We start from the raw sequence: 9,181 nt of genomic DNA, 5'->3' as shown, positions 1-9,181 counted from the left end.
CCTTATAAGTTTTCAGGCAAAACCAATTGTCCTCAATTCCAGTAAATTTTCATTTGGTCGGAACAATAGGAGGGAATGGCCATGAGAATTGGACTCTGTTAAGGTTGTTGCCATTAATTATTGGTGAGGTTGTTCCTGAAAATGATAACGCTTGGTCTGTGATTCTCGAACTAAAAGACTTTGTTGAAATCTTGGTATCGTCCAGTTTCACAGAAGAAAGCCTCTCTTACTTGGAAGGAAAGATCTTTGAACATAGGAAACTTTTAATAGAAGTGTTTCCTGATGTGAAACTCAAACCCAACCATCATTTCCTTGAACATTATCCCGGTCTAATTTGTTACTTTGGACCCGTGGTGGACTTCTGGACATTTCGCTTTGAAGCTAAACATAGCTTCTTCAAGAAAGCAGCCCGGGATCTAAATAACTTTAAGAACATTGTTTTGTCCTTGGCCAACAAACACCAACTTATGTTGGCATAATTTTTTGACATGCCATGCCTGTACAAGCCAGCAGTGGAAGTAGAAAGAGCAATATACAGTTCCCTAGAAAATCTGTCAACCTTAGTCAAACAAGCTATTCAGCACAAATTCAGTCATCTGACCACTGTATCACTTGCCACAACAGCCTTTATACATGGGACAAAATATGCAAAGGGCATATTTGTATCATTTGGAAGCACGAGTGGAGCCCCTGACTTCTGTCAAATCCTGTACATTGTGGTAGTGGACAACAAGGCATTCTTTATTCTTCAACCTTTCTCCACCTGGTACCTGGACCACTTCAGATGTTTTTTAAGTTTGCAGCACTGATGATCTCCAACTTGCTGTGGTCGAATCTGCAGAGCTGAACCACTACGCCCCCCTGTCAGCCTACGCCATGCAAGGAAGACACCTGGTTTCTCCCAAGGCATCCCTACTGCACTGACGTAATAATTTTGCAGATTGTCTTGTGGATAATTATAATTGTGCATTAACCCTGAACTAACCCTGAAGCCTGTTTTGATTATAAGACTACCTTATGTTTTATACTTTTCTATAGCTCACCTTTCACCGCCAAAATAAACAAAGGTAACATTTTGGTCATCATAATCACATCAGGCATGCCTGATAATGGTCTGATTGCCAAAACGTTGCCTTTCATTTAATAAATATGCGAAAAACGAGATGTGTGCGGTACTTTCCTCTTAAAGGTAATCCAGGGTTTCCCGCAGAAAATGTGTTAGTTTAGGTGGGGGGGTGCAACTCTTTTATAAAGGTGGTATTATGGTATAGATCATGCTTATTTTCATGCAAGCTGTCAGACTGTTGCCCTGAAGCCTGATCTTTACACAGAGAGTGAATATAGTTTAGATTGTTTTATGCTAAACTATAATATTCACCATTAAAAAATTTATAATTAAGCAGCCGTGTGTTGATAAGGCGGCCGAAACCCTGCCTATGCTCTGTAAACTTGAATGTAATCAAAGGGGCCACCATAGCTACCAAAATAGTATTACATAGGGTTTAAATAAGACATTCAATTTATAATCTGGCAGGACAAAAATCCAACACCTTACAGTGCACTCTTCTACTGCGAAGGTGCAATTGAAAATTTGATTTCAATTTGAAGTAACTCATATGATATGCATAAGGCGTACCTATAATATTTGATCATGACACAACCATTTTTGTAAAAAAAAAAAAATTAGCTGGGATTCACCATGTTGCTGCGCGTCATCCTTAGCCAAGATGACATCCGGAGGATAACCATTGATAACATGCCAGAGACTGTTATTGGCCTTCACTTGATGCTAAAAAACATGCTTGGACTGGAAGGTGACTTGGTGGTGCAGTTCCAAGTTAGCAGAGTGAGCTCTGAGCTTTGCAACTTGAGTTGCATGTCAGAGCTGCCTAAGGACAAAGTGACTTTGAAAGTCTACAGCAAGAATCTAGAATCCTATCAAACAGACTCAACCTTGGTCACGGCAAGCCTAACCACATCCTTAAGCGTCTTAGAGTACCATATTAAGCACTATATAAATTTAATTTAGCTGACGAGTCGTCCTCGTCAGCTGCCACAGCCATTTAACATTCCTACTTTTTCATTTGATGTGGAACTTAAGTTGAGGCACGGAAATGAAGCCTTCCATAAAGAAGGAACCCTTCTTGACGTCTCCAAAGACACAAAATCTGACATTTTGGATAAAATAGCAGAAGCCATCTATGTCCACAACCCATACCCAACACACAAGCTCTCGTCGAAAAACATCCATGTCTGAGGGAACCAGGGTCGGTCAATGGTTGGTACTGTTGGGAATTTAGTTTGAAGTTTAAAATGGGTAATTTCAGACAGAAGCTACGATTGGCTGGATGCCCAGAGCTCAAGATAAACTTGCGCTCTCCAGGTACACCTGGGAAAGGGTCAGAAAATCTGAAGTAAATTACCTGAGGGAAAAACACAACGTTCCCTCGAAGAGGAAAGAACGGAGATGGTCACCGAAATGAAGAAGAGGAAAATTGATTGGCAGCAAATAAAATAAATGATGACCAACACCATTTCTTTACGGAGAAAACAAATTGTGGAGGATGAGCCACCTGTGGCCGACGTAAGAGCAAGATGGCCAGCACTGTTCTCTGAACGTCAGGTAAAAGTATTTTTTCCATTTCAGATGAGGTTAGGAGGATCAGATTTTAAACTGATTTGCTAGATAATTTATTTAAGAATAGTTTATATGAGTCATGAATAATTTGGTATACTGACTAAAGCATACATTGATTAAAAAAAAATTATATAATTGAATTAACAGCCAATCGCTTGTGTTCCTTTGCTTGTTTTCTGCCTACCAGATTGAAGCAGAGTTTGCTCGCCTTACGTCTGTTGACCTGAAAGGCTCCCTCTTCGCTGGCCTTGACAAGTATCTGCTGAGGTTTCTTGAGGTGTACAGAGCCAGGAGTGGGCTGGTGGAGCTGAACAGCCTTTTGAGTACTCTGGATAATGACGTACGTGTGTTGATATAAGTCTGTTTTACACAATCCATACCTGCCCATGTCTTACAGATCATAGAGCAATAGTTCCAAAACCCCTTGTAGACTCCCATTTTGAGCTAGAATACCTTTTGAATACTTCTATCTAAAGTTATTTAGTCCAATATCCATTTTTTCCGAACATATTGATTATTTTTTAACTCAAACAAGTATGCAGACATTAGTAGAATATAAAATCACTTTTTTTCTGATTTCTGGCCGAATATATCCCATTTGTTGGTTGTCTTATTTTTTTACAGAGTTCCAATCAAAGGCAAAGGGCAGTTGTTTTGATGGGGCTCCCCTACTATCTAAAAGATGTGGCCAAACTTTACAAGAAAGTACAGGTATGTTTTTAAATTTTTTCTAAATGCTTTCTGTTGTAAAAATAATAATAAATTAATATGTACACTTAAACTATATTCATGTGAACATGCATTGCGGTAAGAACAATGCTTAAAGACTGACTATAAAACATTTTTATGATCAAACAAAGTAAGCTAAACGGACCACCCCAGATAAACCAGCACCACACATTCTAGTGGGGCAGAAGAACATTGAAAAGGATTATTTATGTGTGACTCTACTTTGTTTTATCCTAAATGTTGCTTAGTCTGCCGTTAATCTGTTTCAAAATGTCCCGCGTGATTTAATTAGTAATACTTCACTCAGCTCATATTTCAATGAAAGAAAAGTAAAGTAAAACCAAAAAATAAAATTGAACCTATCCTGTTTCATGCTTACTGCTGTTGCTGCTATGACACCTGAATTTCCCCATGGGTATAAATAAAGGTTAATATTTTTTGATATATTTGTCCACTTTGTGGCTGTTTTTAGCTTATACTATCAAAACGCTATAAACTTGGAACAATGAGGGCACTGGTTATGGTAAAAACGAAATCGCTATTTGGAACCACTTAAAAGGCTAAAAGTAGCCCGACATTTCTTTGGTAGTATAATAAGGGTCTTAAGATATAAAACGAGACATTGAGAACTTTGTAAGTGTACAGATTGTCTATTAAAAAGGACGTTTTATAAACACAATACCATAAGTAGATCACCCGTCAAAGCCATTTTGTTTTTAAGACTCGATAAGTACATTGACGAACACAGAGCTTGCGTGTTGCTGACGGATGTCATAATCTCTGTGCTCGTCAATCTACCTATCAAGTCTTAAAAACAAAATGGCGTTGACGGGTGATCTACTGATGGTATTGTGTTTATAAAATGTCCTTTATAATAAACAATCTGTACACTTACAAAGTTCTCAATGCCTTGTTTTTAAGACCCTTATTATACTACCCAAGAAGTGTCGGGCTACTTTTAGCCTTTTAAGTGGTTTAAAATAGCGATTTAGTTTTTTACCATAACCAGTACCCCCATCCTTCCAAGTTTATAGCGTTTTGATAGAATCGGCTAAAAACAGCCAACTGAAGAATGAGTCTATGTGCGATTTTTGTGCTCCAAAACGAATGTTTCAACTCGTTATCATACAAAACATATCCCAAATCCTTTTTACACCGGAATTACCCTTTAAGCCTGAAATACAAAGAACATAATGGGCTGATATAAACCTTCAAGCTGTGAGTGGCATGCCATACATCTTACTGAGTCTTACTAAGTCCATGTTGAGTCATCGCACCATTCATGATCCGAAAGATCCTGGATCAAGGTGAGGACCCTTGGGTTCACGTGAAGACGGGATGTGTTGGTCTTCTCCACTTTAGTGCCCTTCTCTGGGTTGATGGAGAAAAAACACCTTGGAGAGAGAAAAAGAACAACAGAAGACTGTATAAATAGAAATGCTTCATCTACTGTAAAACACTCATTTATCTTCAAGCCATCATGTTCAAACGGCACCTATAAAATTAAAATGTCTCCTATCCGGAAAAAGCAGCTACTTTAGATTAGTTTCAGATCAATAGCGACAATGTTGGTAAAAGCCAAGCACAAAAGACACACCTTTGCAGAAACTCCAGCGCTGATGCCAGCTCTGACGGGTAATGAATGTTGAAACAATAGAAGCTCCCAAACATCAAGCACAGGGCAGAAATGAATGAGGGGATGTGGTCGTTGACAATATTTCTATCCACGCTCAGCATGGTGCGCCTTGAAGAAAAGCAGGATTGTCCTAAAGAGGGAAAAAATCATAACATTAAAAGGCATGTCTTCCTGAAACATTTAACAAAACTTTTTAAGCACTTTTTTTTAACAGTTTAAGGTCTGTTAAATTGCTTAACATAGATACAGTGTGTTGAATATAGGTGGAGAGTGAAATGTAGCCTTTTAAGGCAAATTTGACTAAATTACTGAGAAAAGATACTTACCACACACAACAACGGTAGGGGTCAAGTGGACTTTTTCCATCTGTATTTCCTCGGCCAGACACGTGTCCTCCATGTAACAGAACATCGTGTCTTCTTTCTCATTGAAGTATGACAACAGAGCAGCACCATCTCTTTGACATCTTCAGAGAGACCACACAGCTCTCCTCTCATCGCTTTTAAATTTGTTAAAGCCTGTAGGAACCTTTTGTTCTTGTGGACAGAAACAGTGTTCAGGTAGTTCAGGAGTCGTTTCCCTTTCATATCCAGATTCCTCAAGAACGTTTCTTGAAGCCCAATTCCGGTGAGTTCCCTGAAGTGGACTGCCATGCCAAGTTCCTCAAAGAAAAATGGCCACTGTTCCAGGAGATGCTTGATGTTTTTCCCTTGGTTAACTTCTTTACACTGGGAGTAGAAAATGTTCTTCATTAGGCTTTTGAGCCTAATGAAGTCTCTTAATTTTTTCTCTCTTTTCCTTCTGGCTCTCTGGGTTCTCTCCAAGAGGAAGGAATTTTGGATCCCAGGTTATGCACCCATAAGTGTCCTGGATCGCTGCTCTCTTTTCTGGGGGGACTTCATCTGTGTCAGAATCATCAGTGCGATACCTTCGCTTTCTTATTTTTGGGGTGGTTGATCGCATATTCTCGATTCGGTTTTGCAATTGCTTAACAAGAGAGTGATACCCTTGCCCAATCACATCTCCTTCTATGACGTCTTGCAAAGATTTGGGATATTTTGATACCATCTTTTTTGCAACTTCAATAGAGCTCCTTCTACTTATGCAGGAACTTTTTTGTGTCATCTCATGAACCACAAGGCGGACCATCTCCCTTCTCATTCGTGGACTTGATCGCTTTTCTCTCTCCAAAATCTGCGTCAGTTCCTCTGGGAACTTATCCCACGGAATCACAAAGGTATCCGCCCAGTCGACATGAGGGCTTTGGCTGCTGTTTGAAGAGGTTGGGGTTGAACTTCCTGGTGAAAGAGACTGCAAGGATGGAGATGGTCCTGGTGAAGCATCAGATGAGCTGCTGGTTGTAATACTTGACTTCCATCTCCGTTTCAAGACAGCAACGACTTTTCATGCTTGAATTGGCCTCAGCGCAGACAGCAAGTCAGCTTCCTCAATAAACTGGAAATCATCATAGGTCTCTACCCCAAGGGATTGCAAGTGCTCTACTAAAACATCCTTTGTCATCTCTGGAAGGTCAGGCAAGACCTCAGTGATCGCGGAGTGTAGAAACGATTGCTCCAAGTCAGTCATATCTATAATGAAAGAAGAATGACAACTGAAGAGAAATAAGCCAGTTATTCAACACATAGTTAAGCTGAAACTCTACTTGATTGCAAAGTGTTATGAGAGTGATGATTTAGACATTTATGCATCTTAAAAGGAAAGCTAAGACCACTTTCAATAAGCTTTTCAAATGGTGTTTTTGAATTTTTACCAAGCATACTATTTTTAGAATAGTTTCTTAATCTCACTGGCCAGGATCATATTTATCTCGACAGCACACTGTGTTTTAGGGGAATGACTTGTAACCCGTTCACAATGTATGATGGTAATGGGTAGAAATCTACCAAGTCATTAATGTTAAGACATTACATCCTTGTACTCCGTTTTTGTCACTGAGTACATATGGTTTTCAGAAAGATAGCCAGCTTCATGTACATCAATGACAAAATACACAGCTGCTTCCTTTTTAATCAGAATGATGACAAGTTCTCCAAACTCCATGGACTCATCATTTTTTGACACAAGTAAATTCCCTTTTTTATATGATGTGCCTTTATACTGTATGTTGGTGGAAACAGTAGTATTGTTTTCTTCAAAGCCAAACTCTCTGACTGCATGATTAATTGCGTCACTGTAGAGGTTGGGGTAAAAGATACAGCTGTCTTTGACTTGCAGGAGCTGAGTGCATCCTGGCCCAACTGCAAGATATGCCTGAAACAGCTGATGTCGTTCAGCTATAGTCAGACAGATGTTTTTGAAGTTTTTCAAATGCCTGGCACATCTTTTGAAGTAGCTGTGTTTACTTTCAAAACGCATCGTCCATACTCTGATTAAAGGGCCAAATTTCAAGATTAGTGCCGGATAGTGCCGCATGAAGTGGTGTTTTGGTTTGAGTGTAGTCTCAGGAAATAAACACTTTCTTGATTCCAAATATTCTTGGATAAGAATGTCAAGATAGGCTACCTGGGACAACAAAATCTTTTGCGCACAAATCATATCGACAATATCTTTAAGCTGAAGAGTTAACTGCCATACATCGTCTTCTGGATTTTGCACTTTGTCACCAATCAATACAGGGAGCAACCTTAACAAATTTCAGTTCTGAATAGCTTGACCCGAAAGCTTGGATACCTCAGAGTTGACAGCACACGGCTTTGTGAGAGCATCAGATCCTTTGTACTGGAACTGTTTGATGCGTCGGTTCAAAAGTGGATATGTAAGCCATTTATTTTTCTTTATGAAGTACTTCAAGTACAATGCAACTTCATAGGATAAGACACCCTCAAATATGTCATATCCTAAGCAAGGAGGGAGACCGGGATTGCAAACATGAAAAGATTTCAGATCATTGAAAATAGAGTTTTGCTTTATCCCTTTCATGTTTTGACTGTCTCCAGCTTGTAGGTCAGCAACAGCAGAATCTTAGCTTTCAGGGCTACGCTGCGGAGCACATACATTTGGATTGTCAGTCTGAAACTCACTGCGTGTAATTTCACAGTACCTGCAAAAGTACTCAGAACGACTAAAGTTTTCAGTAAACCCACCAATGCCGTGTGATCCCAAATTATCACCAGCAATACAATACAGAGCCCCTTTGACGGTTTCACCCTGTACAGTAATTCCATTTTCCTCCAAATCCATTAGAATCTCTGAGAAAACTTTTGCATTTCCAAATTGTTTTGGGTCAGACTCACAACACAGTAAGACGAGGGACATGTGATCAGTATTGGGCCGCACATGAGCAGGCAAGTTTGCCACAGAAAGGTTGACTGCAAATACTTTGTGTTTTTTCCTGGCAGAGCCTAGGGGATTGACAATTTCAAAGGCATCCTGGTACAGAATTATCTTCAGGCATCCTGGATTGTCAATGGAGAACTGGTTGGATTTAAAGTTCTGTCCCAAAAGTCACCAAAAGTCTGAGAGTCTGTTTCACAGGACGGCTGGGACACTGAATTCCTCCAAAATTCAGATTCCAACAAACAATTTACTGTTTGTTTCACAGGTATGTAATAGGCACACTTTTCTGTCATATTTTCATAATTTCCTAAAGTTAGTTTTTTTGGCTCTATGTATTTGAACATCTTCTTGAATGTTTGAGCTCTTGCGTATGTTGTTCTAAGTGGTCCCTGATGACACAGAGAGAACAGATCTGAATCCTTCACAAAATCACATATGTTAGCAATAGCATCATCTGGAAGACGCATGTCATTTTTCAAAAGTGAATTAAGTTTACTTAAAGTGTACTCCTGTCCTAATGTATGCATTGTATACATTTTGCATTTCTTCAACAATCTGGATTGTTGAGTTTGGAAGGAGGAGCTGTCCTTGCAACTTTAGGTAGAATAAACATACATTCCTTAGGTAAGTGTCATTGAAATTCTGTGGATATTCACTGCTTTCATTTGTTTCCTCATTTGTGTTCTGAGGGGCATCCTCACATGCACTGACAGCAGAAGCCTGGGATATAGTTTCTCTGTACATATCTCTTACACTATCCACAGAAAATGCTCTATGTTTCCTGGAAATATGAGCAGTAAATGATGACTTTACAGTGAACCTGTTTTCACAACCAGTTACTGGACATGCCACATGTCGCCCCTCCAGTAAATGCTCTTTTA

The sequence above is a fragment of the Gadus chalcogrammus genome, chromosome 10 (genome assembly GCF_026213295.1).
Source record: "Gadus chalcogrammus isolate NIFS_2021 chromosome 10, NIFS_Gcha_1.0, whole genome shotgun sequence".
Lineage (NCBI taxonomy): Eukaryota > Metazoa > Chordata > Actinopteri > Gadiformes > Gadidae > Gadus > Gadus chalcogrammus.
Note: the sequence above shows the minus strand (reverse complement) of the source record.